Source organism: Schistocerca nitens, chromosome 6 (assembly GCF_023898315.1).
Source record: "Schistocerca nitens isolate TAMUIC-IGC-003100 chromosome 6, iqSchNite1.1, whole genome shotgun sequence".
NCBI lineage: Eukaryota > Metazoa > Arthropoda > Insecta > Orthoptera > Acrididae > Schistocerca > Schistocerca nitens.
The window spans coordinates 658,116,678-658,137,056 of NC_064619.1; positions in this window are offsets into that span (position 1 = coordinate 658,116,678).

Below are 20,379 nucleotides of genomic sequence, written 5' to 3' on the forward strand. Positions count from 1 at the left end.
GACCAAGGCGATGGGGAGACCTTCAATGGAAAATATTTTGGACAGGTCCATGACAGTAGTCTCCGTGGTGATAGAGGAGCATCGGACAATGAAAGGGAAGTGGGAGTAGGCATCCGTGATGAGCAACTAGTAAGTGCCGAGGACAGGTTCCGCAAAATCCACATGGATGTGTTCCCATGGGAGGGAAGCAGCTGGCATGGGGCGGGAAGGGCCTGGGTACACTGCTGACAACATCGGACCATGTGCTCCATGTCCACCATCTTGCCTGCCTAGAAGACATGGCGACATGCGAGAGTTTTCGTCCGGGAAACACCCCAGTGACCTTAATGTAAGACGTTTGTGAATCTATGACCACAGGGAAGTTGGTACGATGACTCGTGGACTGGCGTCATGTTCCTCACAGAGGAGCACCCCGTCAATGGCCACCAGTTGATGGCAGATAGAGAAAAAGAATTGGAGGTCAGCCTGGGCGCGAAGCAGAGGAAGCGTCGGCCAGCCACAGAGAACATAGTGGTGCACCGGTTGCAGGAGTGGATCTGTGGCCATCGCGGCGGCCACCTGCGCAGCTGTAATGGGGAATGCCGCTAACGCCGCCTGTATGTCTTCATCGACCTGAAAAATTAGTATGTCCAATGAATCGAATGCCAAACCCTGGCCAGAGGGGAGCCGAGACAAGGCATCGGTGTTGGCATGCTGGGCAGTGGGCCAGAAATGGATGGTGTACCTAAAACGTGAAAGGAATAGGGCTCATCACTGCAGGTGGTGAGAAGTCTTCGTGGGTAACTGGGCTGCTGGTGAAAATAATGCGACGAGGGGCTTATGGTCAGTGATTAAACGAAAAGATGTACCATAAAGGTACGGGAGGAATTTGGTACCGGCAAACATGATGGCGAGGGCCTCCTTCTCAGTTTGGGAATACTTGCATTGGGCCTATGTAAGGGATTTAGATATGTACACCACTGGGCGTTCCGATCCATCCTATAAACGATGTGAAAGGACAGCCCCAACACCATAGTCTGAGGCATCCGTAGCCAAGAGAAGGGGAAGAGAGTGGGTATACAGCTTGAGACACTCTGCCGAGAGCAACCCCCACTTTAAGGTTCGGAAAGCCGATTCACAAGCTGGGGACCGATGAAAAGGCACAGTCTTTCGGCATAGGCAATGGAGGGGCACCGTAATGTGAGTGACGGAGGGAATGAACTTTCGATAGTACTCAATTTTACCCAGGAAAGACCACAATTGGTGGACATTGCTCGGACAAGGAAGGGCCTCTATAGTGGCGACATGGGAGGCGGTGGAGGTATGCCATTTCGGGAAATGATGTGACCCAGGTAGGAGATAGCAGGTTGAAAAAAGGAGCATTTAGCAAGGTTGCATTTTGGGCCCGCAGTCCCAGTCTGCATCCGCAGGAACAATTGTCACAGATTACTGAGATGTTCATCTGTGGTACGGCTGGTGATGATGTTGTCGAGGTAGTTGATACATCTGGGCACATCCCGCAAGAGCTGTTCCAAGTAATGCTGAAAGATGGCCAGTGCACTAGCGATGCCATACATGAGGTGGTTCAACCGGAACAGCCCAAACAGTGTGTTGACGATGGCCAAGTGAGTAGAAGGCTCATAAAAAGGTATTTGGAGGTAGGCCTCGGCAAGATCGATGTCCGAAAAAATTGTCTCCCAGCGAGCTTGGAGAACAGGTCCTCGGGACAGGGAAGGAGATAGTCTTGAACCTGTAGCTGAGGGTTTAGTGTAGCCTTGAAGTCGCCACAAACCTGAAGACGCCCATCCAGTCTCTTGAGGATGACCAAGGGTGTCGCCCACAAACTATAACGGATCAGAGTGATGACTCCTTCTGTGGTGAGATGGTCCAGTTCCTGTAAGTGATGCTGGAGGGCGTGAGGAACCTGCCAAGCCTGGAAATATTTTGGGCGGGCAGACAGTTTCAACTGGAGTGATACCTGAAAATCCTGAGCACAGCCGACACCTGGTGAGAAGAGGTCCTGGAATTCCGTGCACAAGATATCGACTGCCAGAAATGGAGCCCGGGAAGACACCAGATGAGCACTGTTGTCGATGGTGAAGCAAAAGGCATGGAAGGCATCCAACCCAAAGAGGTCCACAGTGGCTGCATTGTTGACCACAAGGAAGGTAACCTCCCAGCGAACCGATTTATACAGGACAGAAGACATGAACTGACCCAAGAGAGCGATTGCTTGCTTATTGTGAGCAGGGTCCCCAATCTTCACACAAGAGGAATAGTTTATCAGTGAGACCACTGTTCCGGTATCCACTTGCATTTGCAGTGGCCGACCATCGACCTGAACATTGATCATCAGATTGGAAGAACCCGAAGACTGTACCTGGTTGATGTCCATGGGCAGCAGCTCCCAATGGTCTTCGGTCAGAGGAGGAGGAGGAGGAGGAGGAGGAGGAGTAGGAGGCAGCCGAGAGTGGCAGACTGAACTGACAGGTCTGTTATGGGTACACAATGTACAATACACCCACCTGTCAGGGCACACTTCCCGTGCATGGTAATGTAAGCATCCTGGGCAGTACGGCAGCCGGAGGGGCTGATGGCACTGGAGCCTCTGTGCACCGATGGTCCCTGCCGGACCCACAGAGCTGGCCGAGGGTGCAAAGTCCTGGACAGGGCGGTTGCCCTGCTGACACTGTGCTGAACCTGGTGGCCGGCGCTGGTCATCGGAACGAACGGTGGCAACGTCTTCGACCTCCGCCAGCAATGCGACAGGCTCCAATGGGTCGTGGTCTCGTAGGGACACCACTTCCGGCCAGGATTCCAAACGTTTGTCGGCCGCTGTAGAGACTTTGTACTTGAATGCCAGATCAATGATCTGGTCCAGAGTAGGATCATCGAGTGTTAGGGCGTCACATCGGAAAGTCGCATTAGGGCCGGTTTGGATGAGGTGGTCGCGGACCATCTCGTCAGTGTAGGATTCGTTGGAGACCCATGTGGTGAAGTGAAACTTCCGGCTGAGACCCTGCAGTTCTGCTGCCCACTGGCGATGAGATTGACCTGCCTTCTTGCGACACTGGTAGAATTCGACCCGGGCAGCCAACATGTGGAACCATCGTCGGTAGTAAGCCATGAGAACCTCACAAATCTGGAAGAAAGTCAAAGAATCCGGAGGTCGAGGTTGTAGTTTCGTCAAGAGAACATACACTTTGGACTGGTTCCACGACGAAAAGTGGGAACGACGAGCAACCTGTTGGACAACCTGGTGGATGTGAAAATGCTGCAGGAGCCGCTTCTCATATGTTACCCAATCTTCAGTATCCTTGTTGAGAGCGGGAAACGGCGGGGGCGGCGAAACCGGTTGGTTTTTCAAGAGTTCCGTAAAGAAATCTTCCTGTGTATCCCGAGATTTTTGGCAAAACTGTTGAAAACCTTGTAGTAAGTCTTGCACTCTTTTGAATCAGCTGCTGAAGCACTGTTTCCGTCATGATGAAGACACACAGGCACAAACTTGTCGCCACTTGTGTTGTAACTGACAATTTGAAAGTTTTACAACACAACTTTTATTTATGTGAGTCTACATGGAAATGACGGAACAACAACTAAAAGTCACAATCACAAAGCCAGTAAGAATTTCCTGCTAGAGGCAACAAAAGATAACTTCTAAGTTTCCCACAAGAGTCCGAGGTAACACACATACACTTAATTCCAAGTCCTATTCCAATGGCGAAGACGTAGTCTTCCATGGAGGCGTCCTTGAGGTCGGTATTCGGCGAAACTGACGTCCGGTGCTGGTTCTAGCCTTTAAACAGTATCGGCCAGCCAATCAGATGTTGGTGTAGTAATACTTCCTGCAGGAAATCTCGAACTCCGTCTGCAGGAAGTAGTATGCGGAATGTCTGTTTCCAAAATAGCCGATGTTTACCATTGCTTACGCCTTGGGCATAGACAACCTTGGTCCGGTGTGGTGTTAGATGTACTGCCAGCCCGCAGGGGCTGCCTTGACGATGACGTAACAAATACATAAGATTTAAATGAGGGTCAATAATCGGTTTAAATCTCTAAAGCCACAAATAAATGTCTATTTCAAGATAATATTTACACTCATCAATGTACTGTACTTTACAGTTTAGACTGTTCTGCAGTAATATGAACCTCAGCAAGTTAACACTGTTTCAATACTTTTTAATGCACTGCGTCACTCCAAACGATGGTACGTTAGTCTGTCACAAAGTATAGGGAGTTATTGAATGCTAGAATGATATTCCTATTAGACTGTTTAAGAACATTTTGCAATTTTAGAAAATATTCATTTACTTAGTTGACGACTAAGCCCATTATTTTGGCATGACGCTAACATTCCACATACATAAACAAACGATTCTAGGTCTGTGCTGTCGAACGAACAAGAGCAGACTGAGTGCAGACCCAACTAGCGGTAGCTGGTGAAGCTCGTAGGCGGTAGTGAGGGATGTGACATCGTGAAAAAAAACAGAACGCCTTTTAACTATCTTAACTGACACGTTTGTTGGCATGACAGTGTGCAAGTTAGGTGTTTCCACATGCAAGTTGACTTATACGAGCAGTGGTGGAGAAATTCACGTGCAAGAAATTCACGCCTGTGGAAATCCGGTTGCAGGTTGCCACGAAATATAGTGACAGCCCTGGATCTACGATATTTCCGAACCGTGTCAAAAAGTTGATAGTGGCGACTCCCCTCCCCTCCCTCTCCCTCGAGCGTTTGAGATAAGACGTCAGAAACGTAAAAAATCGATTTTTCAAAAATATATCCATTTTGTAGCCCACATCTTTCTGAAGAATTTGATATATAAAATATGTATGTTCGAGGAAATATAAGACATTTTATTTGGTCTTACATGTGTCAAAGTGCAATGCCACGCCTCTTCACCCAGCATTCTTCTATCGCACTCACAGTATATCGCTCTGTGTATTTTGTACTGGAACAAATGTAACCTATATTCAGGACAGTGGAAATTAAAATGACCTGTAGTGCCTCTGCTCGTATTCTTCAAGAATATGAATTTGGCGCCCCCCTGAAATCCCTGAAATTGCCGCCCGGGGCAGATATTCCGGTTTGCCGCCCCCTTCCCCCTCCCCCCCCCCCCCCCAGCCCCTCGCGCGCGCCTACATACGTACCTGTATAGTAACATTGTGACCCTCGAAGTAAGTGATGTGACAATGAAGCCACCCGCGAAAGATCGATACCAGAGGCTCAAACAAGAGATCATACTGGGGTTAAATACGCCTGGGGGGGGGGGGGGGGGGGCAGTTTCTTATGACAGCAGGAGCACTTTCGTGGTTGTCCCAAGCATCCTGACTGCATATTTCTTCGTCATTCTGGTGATTCAATCTGTTATGTTGCCATTCGTGAACAGCATTCCAGGGGGTGTTTCCCAACAGGATAACGCTCGTCCACATACCGCTTTTGTTTACCAACATGCTCTGCAGAGTTTCGATTGATTTGCCCCGCTCGATCAGCTGATCTGTCTCCAGTCCAGCACATATGGTACATCATCGGACGACAACTCCAGTACCATCCACAAACAACACTAACCGTCCCTGTATTGACCGATCAAGTGCAACAGACATGGAACTCCACCCCACAAACTGACATCCGGCACCTGTACACCACAATGAAAGCACGTCTGCATGCTCGCATTCAACATTCTGGTGGTTACAGCAGTTATTCATGCATAAGCATTTCACGTTTGCGATGGCTTATCTCGCGCTTGCATTAACCTGTGATCTTACACTGTTAATCACTTAAACATGTTACCTTGACAAAACTAGTCTAGAAATTTCATTACTCTACATTAATTATTTTTGGTGTTGCGATCTTTTTTGCATCAGTGTAAAAGCGCAGCTGATGAGCAGAAATTGTAAATATCGATTACAGATTTAAGTGATCTTACACTGTTAATCACTTAAACATGTTACCTTGACAAAACTAGTCTAGAAATTTCATTACTCTACATTAATTATTTTTGGTGTTGCGATCTTTTTTGCATCAGTGTAAAAGCGCAGCTGATGAGCAGAAATTGTAAATATCGATTACAGATTTAAGTGTTACGAAGATATTTGTCTGGAGTGCAGCTATGGATGGAAGTGAAATGTGGATGATAAACAGTTTAGAGAAGAAGATAATAGAAGCTTTTGAAATCTGGTGTTACAGAAGAATGCTGAAAATTAGATGGGTAGATCATGTAGCTAATGAGGAGGGGAGGTAGTAGATAGAACTGATGATAAAAGAATAGTAGAAGGAAGATAAGAGTTTAACGTTCCGTCGACAGCGCGGTCATTAGAGACGGAGCACAAGCTCGGATTACGAAGAATGTGAAAGGATCTCAGCTGTGCCATTTCCAAAGGGACCATCCCGACATTTGCCTGGAGCGATTTGGGAAAATCATGGAACGTTAATCTGCATGACTGGATGCGCATTTGAACCGTCGTCCTCCCGAATCCAGCGCGCTGACCATTGCGTCTCCTCGCTCGCATGTGCACTACAGAGTGAGAAGGCGAGTCTTACACTCTCCCTAACCAACTATGTCAAAAAAAAAAAAAAAAAAAAAAAAACTACGTGTTTTCCAGTGTTACACCGGCACTTCAACAGCGCCCTTTAAATGAGTGGCAACATGCTTCTCAGACATGCATAGGGGTGTTTTATTTTCCACTAAATGTGTCAACAATAGATGGAACACAGAAATTAGTAACTAACCAATAAGCCTGCGTTTCTATAAATCCAATATAACTCTGAAGTATAAAAACAGCTTCAAACTTCTGATTACTTTACAAATCAGTTAATGTGTTAAGTATTTGACGTTAAGTATGTAAGCGAGAAAAAGTTTAGAAAAGATTTGAAATTACGAGGATTGTGAAAAAGTAATCAGACTGATTACTTGTCTGTCAAAGTTTTTATTCTATTCTACCAACAATATTTAGGCTTCAACTGGTATGGCCTTCCACATGCCGGTCACAATTTTTTCAATGTTCCCCAATGTCCGAAAATGATTTTTCAGTTTCGGGAAAAGAAAAAAAGGCACAGTGACTCAGATTAAGTGAATGGGGAGGTTGTGGAACTACGAGTATGCCTTCTGAGTTTAAAAATTCCGGGATAAAAGTGGCCGTGTGACACGGGGCGTTGTCATGATGCAGCATTCACTTGTCTGCAATGTCCGGTCTCACTCGATTCATCCTTTTGCTGAGCCTTTCAAGGACATGTTTGTAAAGGACTCAGTTGACAGTTTGTTCTGGAGGCACAAATTCTTTATGTACGATAATACCCTTACTGACAAAAACGCAAATCGGCATTGTTTTGATCTTCGATTTGCTCATTCGAGCTTTTTTTCGGTCAAGGAGATGTTAAGTGTGCCACTCTTCACTTTCTCGCTTTTTCTTAGGATCGTGCTCCAGCGTTCATCACTTGTGGTCACACGAGTGAAAAATTTGTGGTAATTGGCAATCATGTCTGCTGGAAGGTTTTTTTGACACACTTTTGGCACAAACCTATAGCGTGTGCAAATTCTCGAATTTGATGTACTCTGAAAGTGTTTAACAGGTCACCCGTCATATTTACTGTTAAACATCGGTCTGATTTCACAAGAGGACGGACGCGTTCGAAGTTTTCGTCGATTTTTGAAGATTTCGCTGAGCGAGGCTCATCTTCAGCGTGTTCTCGGCCTTCCAAAAATGATTTGTGCCAGCGAAAAAAGTGTGCTCTTGATGAAGAATGTTCCCCATAGGCCTGTTTCAACTTTTCAAAGGTCACGCTCACGGATTCCCCAAGTTTAACACAAAACTTGATTGCATAACGTTGCCCCAAAAATCGCTGTTCCATTTTCGTAACACACAACAAAAACCAAAAACACAACTTCACTGAAGGCAGGACCGGATGTAGGAATTACGGGGAGGGGGGGACAAACCAGGGTATTTGCTCCGGGCGGCAATTTCATCGGGCGCCAAATGATACTCTTAAAGAAAAAAAACCTTGTTTCACAAAGGGCCTAGCATCCACCGCACTTTATCGATTATTCATGTGATTTACATGATTTTGAAAAGCATCACTGTTGGTTTCTGAACACTTTTGAACACATTCTAAGATGATTTCTGAACGAATCGTAGGTTGACTTTTGAATGCGTGCATAGTGTGCGTGATATCTCTGGCCGGCCGCGGTGGCCGAGCGGTTCTAGGCGCTACAGTCTGGAACCGCGCGACCGCTACGGTCGCAGGTTCGAATCCTGCCTGGGGCATGGATGTGTGTGATGTCCTTAGGTTAGTTAGGTTTAAGTAGTTCTAAGTTCTGGGGGACTGATGACCTCAGCAGTTAAAAGTTCTATAGTGCTTAGAGCCATTTTTTTGATGTCTCTGCTGCGGGAATCCCCGTCGCAACTACACTCCTGGAAATGGAAAAAAGAACACATTGACACCGGTGTGTCAGACCCACCATACTTGCTCCGGACACTGCGAGAGGGCTGTACAAGCAATGATCACACGCACGGCACAGCGGACACACCAGGAACCGCGGTGTTGGCCGTCGAATGGCGCTAGCTGCGCAGCATTTGTGCACCGCCGCCGTCAGTGTCAGCCAGTTAGCCGTGGCATACGGAGCTCCATCGCAGTCTTTAACACTGGTAGCATGCCGCGACAGCGTGGACGTGAACCGTATGTGCAGCTGACGGACTTTGAGCGAGGGCGTATAGTGGGCATGCGGGAGGCCGGGTGGACGTACCGCCGAATTGCTCAACACGTGGGGCGTGAGGTCTCCACAGTACATCGATGTTGTCGCCAGTGGTCGGCGGAAGGTGCACGTGCCCGTCGACCTGGGACCGGACCGCAGCGACGCACGGATGCACGCCAAGACCGTAGGATCCTACGCAGTGCCGTAGGGGACCGCACCGCCACTTCCCAGCAAATTAGGGACACTGTTGCTCCTGGGGTATCGGCGAGGACCATTCGCAACCGTCTCCATGAAGCTGGGCTACGGTCCCGCACACCGTTAGGCCGTCTTCCGCTCACGCTCCAACATCGTGCAGCCCGCCTCCAGTGGTGTCGCGACAGGCGTGAATGGAGGGACGAATGGAGACGTGTCGTCTTCAGCGATGAGAGTCGCTTCTGCCTTGGTGCCACTGATGGTCGTATGCGTGTTTGGCGCCGTGCAGGTGAGCGCCACAATCAGGACTGCATACGATCGAGGCACACAGGGCCAACACCCGGCATCATGGTGTGGGGAGCGATCTCCTACACTGGCCGTACACCACTGGTGATCGTCGAGGGGACACTGAATACTGCACGGTACATCCAAACCGTCATCGAACCCATCGTTCTACCATTCCTAGACCGGCAAGGGAACTTGCTGTTCCAACAGGACAATGCACGTCCGCATGTATCCCGTGCCACCCAACGTGCTCTAGATGGTGTAAGTCAACTACCCTGGCCAGCAAGATCTCCGGATCTGTCCCCCATTGAGCATGTTTGGGACTGGATGAAGCGTCGTCTCACGCGGTCTGCACGTCCAGCACGAACGCTGGTCCAACTGAGGCGCCAGGTGGAAATGGCATGGCAAGCCGTTCCACAGGACTACATCCAGCATCTCTACGATCGTCTCCATGGGAGAATAGCAGCCTGCATTGCTGCGAAAGGTGGATATACACTGTACTAGTGCCGACATTGTGCATGCTCTGTTGCCTGTATCTATGTGCCTGTGGTTCTGTCAGTGTGATCATGTGATGTATCTGACCCCAGGAATGTGTCAATAAAGTTTCCCCTTCCTGGGACAATGAATTCACGGTGTTCTTATTTCAATTTCCAGGAGTGTAGAAATGAAAACTTTCTCGCAGACAAAAGAGAACGGGGCTATACGACCTGAGCTGAATAAACCGAAACGGGTGAATGCCAATCGCTGTTTGTTTATGTGGTTGACTGGCCGTGTGATTGATCAGCGTTGTTATAATTATTAGCGAAATCCATAGATTCAGACTACCAGAGTGGACATAAAAGACTAACAGGAATAACACATAATATTACATATTACCTTCTCGGTGTATCCAAGAAAATGAAATTTTGACAGAAAATTTTTGTCAGATTGCCAAACTACTAAGGGACAGTTGCACAGTCCCCGGTTAACTGCCGCATAAGTTCTATTCTGGAAATAGCGCGGAAAACGCATTGTACGAACACGTAATAACGCCTAACCGGAGAATAAACGCGGGGTAACTAAACTGGTGATACCGGAGGGGTTAGTGAAGATAACCGGAGAATAAGTTCTGACAATGGCAGGAATAGTTACAGAATTAGTGATGACAAGATTGTTTGTTAGAATGAGTAAGGAGAAGAAATGGGGACTTCCCACAATTTGTATGGAAGAATATGACGATTCCAAATTTATATGCGCTGCAAAATGAACATTTTCTTTTGAAACATCGACTTTTCTTAAATTTTGAATGTCCTATCTCAAACAATTGGATGGGGGGGGGGGGAGGGGGCGCCGCTATCAACCTTTTGCCCCGGTATGGAAATATCACAGATCCGATGATAACTGAAGGCGCTCGCTTTCAAAAATCACGTGATGGCTGTACGGAGCTGAAACTCGGACTGAGTATCTGCAAGGGATGAACAAACGAGTGGAACAAAACAGTGTTGCCATATCGCTCGCTGTCTTGTCAGTCTCAACACTTTTCTCAGACACCTCGTATTCTGTACATTTAAAGTTTGTTACATGTGATTAAGTTCTATCAAACACTGGATGTGTATAGCCAGAAAAGCTAGTTTTTACGCATCCCACTGTTTATGACGTCATATCTCTTGAACTATGTGTCGTACAATGGTATAATTTTGCGGGTACATTCAGTGGTTTATGTGAATACTGTGTTGGAAATGGAGTGAGCAGTAAGGAAATAATAAATTAAATTAAATTACAATAAATAAATTAGAAGGTCATGCCTGATGCTGCTGTTTTACTGGATCAACAGCGGAAATATAGTAAGCGATAAACGTTTTTCCTTTCATCATTTTTTGGGGAGTGTTGCTGAGAAAATGTTTCGCAAAGATTTGAAATATGCACAAAGTTTCTCGCAAGTCACTAAGCGCTCTTATTTTCAAGTATTAGATGAATATAGTCTGGATATTTGCGAGACATACGTATACTCAGTATCTACCCATAACAGCCCGCCCGGCAAGCCGCGTGGTCTAACGCGCTGCTTCCCGAGCGGGAAGGCGTGCAGGTCCCCGGCAAGAATCCGCCCGGCGGATTCCACATGCGTGTTCACCATAATTATTCTATGCAAACATTTGGGGTTACACTGGTCTGGTAAGAGAAGTTCCCAGTGGGGTGGGGTGTGTGTGTGGGGGGCTGGGGGGCACTAGGGGCCGAACGGCACAATAACCCTGGGTTCGGTGTGGGGCGGCGGTAGGGTGGGTGGAGTGCTATGGCTTGTTGTGGGGTTGTGAACCACTGAGGACGGAACGAAGCCTCTCCGTCGTCTGTAGGTTCCCGGTTAAATACATACATATACATACATCTACGCATAATTCTTTTCTTATTGTCTCAAACCATTAGCATTACACCGCTTAATGAGTAGGTTATGACACACTTCAAATTTTTGAATTCGGTCTGTAGTTATAAGACGTAATGAAAATAAAATATTTGTTGCCCCTGAAAGCCTTCAGTCAGGCAATTTTCATCTGCTACTGTGCACCATGAACCACGAAGTGCCTTAGCCGTTTATTAATGTAAATATAACTAACTCAAGGAATATACATCAACGCAATCAACGGAAATCACCACACGTCGAACTGCGATGCTGGAGGTGAGGCTAATTAATAATTCTGTTTTACACAACTGAATTTCCGCTCATAATCAACTACTTCCTTGCGTGTAAATCAGCAGCAAACAACATCGTGGGTGGATCATACACTGCAGCCAGCACATCCGAAAAAAAAATTACTTTGTTATTTGATTTCGTACACACCGCAAAGGCCTGGTATTTTTCCTACTAGTGTTCTCACACAAGAAAGACGAAATGTCTGAGAACAAAAAGGTACTCGTATTTACATTTTACTATATCGGTATCTGGATTAAGAAAAAGTCAACGTAGTGCATGAACAAGAATGTAAATATTTAACGAGGAAGATAGCTTTCGATTTTATTTGGCACTTAGAAAGAACACAAGATACAAAGGATAAAGTAAAATGGCGCCGATTGCAGCCTTTCAAATACTGTTTGACGTGTTTGTGCCACATATTTTCTGGATCAGATAAATGTAGATATATTTCAATATTTGGCCCGTCCGCCCCCGGTAGCTGAGTGGTCAGCGTGACAGACTGTCAATCCAAAGGGCCCGGGTTCGATTCCCGGCTGGGTCGGAGATTTTCTCCGCTCAGGGACTGGGTGTTGTGTTGTCCTAATCATCATCATTTCATCCCCATCGACGCGCAGGTCGCCGAAGTGGCGTCAAATCGAAAGACCTGCACCAGGCGAACGGTCTACCCGACGGGAGGCCCTAGCCACACGACATTTCATTTCAATATTTGGCCCGCATGTTAACTATTGTTGTTGTTATTGTTGCCGTCTTCAGTCCCAAGACTGCTTTCATGTAGCTCTCCATGCTGCTCTATCCTGTGCAGGCGTCTTCATCTTCGAATTACTACTGCAACTTAAATCCTTCTGAATCTCTTGGTCTTCCTCTATGCTTTTTATCCCCCAGACTACCCTCCAATACTGATCCCTTCATGTCTCAGAGTGTTTCCTATCAACCGATCCCTTCTTCTAGTCAGGTTGTGCCACAAATTTCGTTTTTTATCAGTTCTGTTCATTACCTCCTCATTAGTTACATGATCTACCCATCTAATCTTCACCATTCTTCTGTAGCACCACATTTCAAAAACTTCTATTATCTTCTTGTCTAAACTGTTTATCGCCCACATTTCACTTCCATTCATAGCTACACTCCAGACAAATATCTCCAGACAAGACTTTCTACCAAGTAATTTCTCTTCTTCAGGAACGCTTTTACACTGATGCAAAAAAATCGCAACACCAAAAAATAATTAATGTCTAGTAATGAAATTTCAAAAGTACTTTTGTCCAGGTTACATGTTTAAGTGATTAACATTGCAAGATTACAGGTTAATGTAAGTGTGAGATAATCCATTAAATCTGTGAAATGCTGGTGCATTAATAACCGCTGTAATCACCAGAATGTTGAATTTAAGCACGCAGATGTGCATGTATTGTATTGTACAGCTGCCGTATGCCAGTTTGTGGCATGGAGCTACACGCCTGTTGTACTTGGTCGGTCAATACAGCGACGGTTAATGTTGGTTGTGGATCACGCTGCAGTTGTCGTCCGATGATTGCTCGATTGTAGACAGATCTGCTGATCGAGCAGGCCAAGGCAACATATCGAAAATCTGTAGTGCATGTTGGGGAACAAAAGCTGTATGTGGGTGAGCGTTATCCTGTTGGAAAACACCCCCTGGAATGCTGTTCATGAATGGCAGCGCAACGGATCTAATCACCAGAATGACGTAGAAATTTGCAGTCAGAGTGCTTGGGAGATAATCACGCTAGTGATTGCCTTTCTTGGGCAGAGGAGAGCTTCTGTGAAGTTTGGAAGGTAGGAGTCGAGGTACTGCCGGAATTAAAGGTGTGAGGACGGGTGGTGAGTCGTGCTTGGATAGCTCAGATGGTAGAGCACTTGCCCGCGAAAGGCAAAGGCCCCGAGTTCGAATCTCGGTCCGGCACACAATTTTAATCTGCAAGGAAGTTTCACATTAGCGTACACTCCGCTGCAGAGTGATAATCTCATTCTAAAGAGTATTTGGATTACCATTTTTGACCTAAAAATTAAATCGCTATGTTTTCTTTATTTAAAGAAACTTTATTAACCATCTTTCATAAAACATCGGTAATTAACAATTTATATTTGAAATGAAAACAGAAATCCTCGTGCAATATGTAATTAGATACAAGAACCGTACATTTTTCACGAAAAATTTCACAATTACGAGATGTAGGTATTTCAAACTGAACGAAAACCAAGGTTGACCAATGAGAGACTTGAACCAGCGGTCTATCAACTGCACTGCTCTAACGGCCTAATACGCTACCGGTTGCGCAATGCATGCTATCTACGTCTATATCTACGTGATTACTCTGCTATTCGCAGTAAAGTTCCTGGCAGAGGGTTCAGTGAACCACATTCAATCTGTCTCTCTACCGTTCCACTCCCGGACGGCATGCGGGAAAAACGAGCACTTAAATTTTTCTTTGTGAGCCCTGATTTCTCTTATTTTATCGTGATGATCATTTCTCCCTATGGAGGTGGGTGGCAACAGAATGTTTTTGCAATCGGAGGAGAAAACTGGTGATTGAAATTTCATGAGAAGATCCCGTCGCAACGAAAAACGCCTTTGTTTTAATGATTGCTTCTCCACGTATCATGTCTGTGACACTATCCCCCCTATTTCGCGATAGTACAAAACGAGCTGTCCTTCTTTGTACTTTTTCGATGTCATCCGGCAGTCCCACCTGACGCGGATCCCACACCGCACAGCAATACTCCAGAATAGGGCGGACAAGCGTGGTGTAAGCAGTCTCTTTGGTAGCCTTGTTGCACCTTCTAAGCGTTCTGCCAATGAATCGCAGTCTTTGGTTTGCTCTACCATGTGTAGCTGTACCTCAGCTGCATTAAATACAGTCCCTCGGGAAACATCAAAGCCGGTTTTTTCTGTAAATTTATGAAAAACATGAAGAACAACTTATTTCTCGGCACTTTTTACCGTGTTCCACACGCGTGTGTCACTACGGAGCAGGAAGCAGCCTCAACCATTTTCAAACTGCGGACTAACAGCGCGATAATCAGAGCACGACAGTACACATACTGTGATTTTACACTATTTTTGAAATAAAAACTACAGAGCTAAAGCGCGGTTGAGAAAAACGTTGATGGCTTTTAATACGTTAGAATATATTAAAGTATCATTTAAAGCAACTTAGTAATACTGTATATCTAATACGTAATTACGACCTACTTCCCAGAGTGTAACAACACCAGTGTACGTATGCTACGGCTTCTGACCAATCATCGCGTTTGTATTTGTTTACATCAGGCTTATTCTTGTGACAGAACAGAGTATAGCCGAGAGAACGCGCTCGCCAACCTCTGGCTGCGCCGCAGTGATCCCGCCGATCGCCGCGGAACAGCAGTCGAGGTAGAAGAGCACGCGTCCCCAACCTTAGCAGCAGCCTGTCTTAGCAGCAGCCTGCTACGGATGCAGCCGGTTTGGACGTGCAACTGATCATTGAAGAGATGAAAAAATACACTGAAATATGGGACACATCTCGCAAGGAATATCATCATACGTTTAAGAGCAGAGCCGCACGGTTTCAAGTGTGTGTAAAGTCTTTTGAGCGTTTTCCGCAGAAACGAATCAGGAGAGAAATAATATAGGTAAACGTTACTGTTAAACTACACAGGTTGTGTTGGGATGGGTTAGATTGGGTTCGGTTGGGTTGGGTTAGGTTGGGTTGGGTGATGTGACGTGAGGTGAGGTGAGGTGAGAGGACGTGTGGTGAGGTCAAATCAGGTCTTGTGATGTGAGATAGGCTAGGTCAGGCTAGGTCAGGTCAGACTAGGTCAGATCAAGGCAGGCTAGGTCAGGTCAGGCTAGGTCAGATGAGGTCAGGCTAGGTCAGGTCAGGCTAGGTCAGATCAGGTCAGGCTAGGTCAGGTCAGGCTAGGTCAGACCAGGTCAGGCTAGGTCAGATCAGGCTAGATCAGATCAGGTCAGGCTAGGTCAGATCAGGTCAGGCTAGGTCAGATCAGGTCAGGCTAGGTCAGATCAGGTCAGGCTAGGTCAGGTCAGACAAGGTCAGATCAGGCTAGGTCAGGTCAGGTCAGGCTATGTCAGGTCAGGTCAGGTCAACATTTTTTTGGACGAAAGTAAGTCTATAATATTCTGTTTACTGGAGCCTGTGTTCAGAAGTGGTATGGTATATTATCATACACTATTATATTCAAGGCAAGGAAGAACTTTAGGAAACCAAGATTCGAAAGACTTGGCGTTCGTTTCTTCGTTATAGCCACCGGTCTTTTTCGACTCGAAAGTCCACAAAAACTCGTCCGCAAAACCTGTCTCGCTCCCAATATGCGTTATTATTAGTCGTTTTCCTTTCCCAGAAGGCCCTTTGTTTCCTGTAGACAACCTGGGCTTCCGTAGCTGATGTTACTGAATCATCTATCCAGACTTTATTCCGCGCATCGCCTACATTTAGCCAGGTCTCGTTCAAGTAATAAATTTTCCTACCTACCGGCGTGCTGATTTCTTTGTCCTTAAATATCGCCTTCTCCGTAGAATGTTCTCTTCTTTCTCGATTGGCATGCTTTAACGTCCACGATTAACGTACCTGAAATTTATCTCCTTCAGTAAATAGTGAAATGTTGTTGTTCTGAAACACGGCGGATGAAGATCTTCCTTAACAGATGCAAGGACTTTATCAATGGTAGGCAGCTCACTGCGAAAGAACACCTGGTGCACTCTTTCCTCCTAATGAGGTTTATGTCGAAGTCGTCAACATTTTGAATTATTTTTTTGCGTGGCTCTGTCTTTCTTTGGTGATTTCAAGGTGAGTTTAGCTTTATGTTCGTAAAGCACTCGAGATATCGACGAGCCGCTGACCCCAATGGAATGGGCAGTTTCAGAAACGATTTCTGATGTTATTATTGTTGGATGTAAATCACATACCGTCTTGCACACATTCAGGATAATTTTCTTCTCCGAACAGCTTAATGCTAATCTTTTCACTCGTTTCTTAGGTGAACCGAGAATGCCATCATGTGCTGCAGTTTCGGTAGAACTTGACATTTTGATGTTTAACACTCGGGGAATCAGAAAATAAGTAGAAAAAAATGGTTCAAATGGCTCTGAGCATTATGGGACTTAACTTCGGAGTTCATCTGTCCCCTAGAACTTAGAACTACTTAAACCTAACTAACCTAAGGACATCACACACATCCATGCCCGAGGCAGGATTCGAACCTGCGACCGTAGCAGTCGCGCGGTTCCAGACTGTAGCGCCTAGAAGTAGAAGACAGAACGCAAAAACAGAAAAGACATGTGTTAAACGAAGATAATTATACTCACATTTCCTTACTTACAATGTACAAATTACACTTCTGCAATTTCGCCTAGAAGTTTAGCAGTAAACCGCACGGTGATAATAGCCTGTACTGAAAGAAGCGCGCGCTTGTGTCTACTGCTGGCAACAGCCGCTAATGTGACGTCGCTAGCACGTGATTCAGTTTACCTCCGCTGTCTCGTCTCCGTGAATGAACTTACGAGGTCTGTACAAAAAATTCCGAAACTTTGTCCACAAAATTTTTCTACATTTACGTTCTAGTTATTGCTCTGTCCAAATAGTCTCCTTCACAACTTATACACCGCCCTCAACGCCGTTTCCACTTCCGGAAACAGTCTCGGCACACCTCTTGCTGGATCGCGCGAAGCGCCGTCTGCAATTTACTTTTACTTCGTCTATCGTTGCAAATCTTCGTTCTTTTTTGGAACTAAAAAAAAGTCAGCAGGAGCCAAGTCTGGAGAGTACGGAGGGTGAGGCAGTGCGGTAGTCACCCACCAACAGGGATGAATGTCCGGTTGCATTAACGTGATGCAAGAGATTGTCACGCCACATTTCAGGCCGTTTCCTTCTCATAGGATTTCGTGACATGATCCAACTGAAATGTTATATTCTATTGCAATCTCTCATTTACAGTCAGTCTTCAACTGGCACGCCCAGTTTCGATATCGTTTCTGACGTGGGCGTCGTCGGTAGACGTCGAAGGGCTTTCTGAACGAGGGTCATCTTTAACTTCCGTCCGGTCATTTTAAACCGTGTGAACCATTCCTAACACCAAGTACGGCTCAAGCACTCATCACCGGAGGCTCCCTGCATCGTTTGGTGTGTCTTCGAAAAGTTTCCTTGAGTTGCACGCAAAATTTAATGTCGACGCGTTGCTCCTCTAACTCGGTTATTTGGAAATTCGCAAACTGTGCGACATAACGTTCTACTCAATACAGCACTGAACAATAACTAACAGACATACAACAATGAAAGCTCCGGCAGTTGCCCATTAAACGGAGGCATGTGCAGGGATGCCAACCACAACCACATTGCGTTCCAACACACCATTGGCGCAAAATTACGAATGTTCGGGAAATTTCTGAACAGACCTCGTATAGGTGGCTGGTAGCCACGTCCACCCTCTTCCTCACAATTTCACGTAGGATAACACTAGATGCAGAAAGATGCTATACGCAAATTCCGTCCGTCCGGGGGGGGGGGGGGGGAGGGGCGGCAGGGTGGCGACAGGGAGGGGAATCCTGCACCCTCTACTATTACCATTACCGAATCCAGATTAACATGTCGACCCCACGAAGACATGGGGTAACGCTAGGATAAAAACTAACCCACAAATTGCCAGCATGCAGCCCTATTTATTTACGATTTAGGGTTAATAGTCTGTAAACCGACTCATCGACCCCTCCTTCCTGTACAGATGTAGCCGTTTAATAAATATATTTCATTAGTTTTAATCTCAAAATACATTTTGTGGAAACTAGACTGTCTAATATTTAGTACCGGGCCGCCTTGGACGTCGGATGGCAATCAGAAGCGTGTTTGTTTTGCTGTTCGTGTTTCCACGACGATGCGTACATGTATCATGGCCACGTGTTAACTGCTGGCGTCACGCGACAAGTGTTGTAGAGGATGCCCGATGGCGTGCAGAAACAGAGGAAAGGGCAGTTGTGAGCCTCGCTGATAAATAGTTCAAGAATCTACCGAGCTACGATGCACTTAAGTGACTAGTTTTGACAACCTTTTCTTGAAATGAAATTAGCTGATCTTTTAAATCTTCACAAAAGAAGTTGTACGAATATGTCAATTACTTTTATTTATTACTTTGTTTATTGGATTAGAGTTCTAATTGATAAGGGCGTAAATTATATGTCAACAGTTGCCTTCGCGATGGGTATCTGAATTATTTTGCGGCTAGAAATCAACTGAAACGTTGAAAAAGTCCAAGATTTAATTAAGTTAATTACTCGTCGTCTCCTAGCAGGAATTCCATTAGCTCCTTACAAATGATACGTGTTAATGTGTGACTCGCGTCCCTGAGTGTATTGAATCAAGGGTTGTATCTAATAACAATTACCTTTTCAGTGGATTGCTGTTTCGTTATTATCTTAAAAGTTATACATTTGAATATTAAAGTAACTTAGTTAGATTATTTGTTTATCCTATTGCTGAAGTTTTCAGTGCTCTTCCAACAGAAGAACTGCAACTTTGTAAATGAGTCATTTATACGTGGTGTTACCTGAATAAATTTAGGCAAATATTTCATCTGAGCTCTTCTTAAGTGTGGACCTGCTCACAAGGAGTTGATTATGATCGAATGCAAATCGGTATTTTTTATTCAGCGCGTTAGAAAAAGTATTACATATTTGGAGAATCAGAGTATGGACCAAAACGAGGAAAATGTGGGCCTTAAAATGCGTAGCTTAAAAACTATGAGCACTTCGCTACTTTGAAAAACATCTTTTCTGCTGTAAACTTTGCTATTACGGACGGTACAGAATGCACTCAAATGAGTACACATTCCTTTGTTAAAATGAGGAAACATTCCTCTATTACTGCCCACGGATACAGCACGCAGTAAATATCTGTTAGAGCTGTTACTGTAAACTGTATTGAACAGTATTCCATAGTGAATACAACCTTGAAAAAGCCAACCATACCAACCCCTTTATTACAACCCATATCCTTTGGAAAGATGGATCCAGTTTATGTGGAATATAGATTCCTGTGTGTTTTGTGGTAGTTAAATTGATGGTAGAATAGTGCTTCCATTCCCCGAAAAAGTGCACTTCTGATCATACAAATAACAGCTAGAACGTAAATATATTATTCAATATATCATTATTAAGACATTAAGGTTAGTTAGGTAAAACACTAATATATGTCATTGTTAAGATTTTTAATCAATATGCGCCAAAGCATTTGTCATGCAATATAATATTTTTTGTGTCACTTTGTATATGACGCTACAATATGCAAAGCATTTCTTAGGAAATAAATTTTTTTGTGTATAACACTGTACAATGCAGCACACTTTGTTTGATGTATACATTATAAGGAAACACTGTCTGTGCAGAATTACTTAATATTCAGTTTATACTTAATGTTTACCTTGATAATCTTCATGAGCAGATATCTTAATTAGTAACCAAACAGTTCTCATAATGCCACACATATGAGTTTTATGTACAATAATTTTAGATTCATGTTAATATGTTTGTGTCTCATATGAAACAATTTATAAACTTTCATT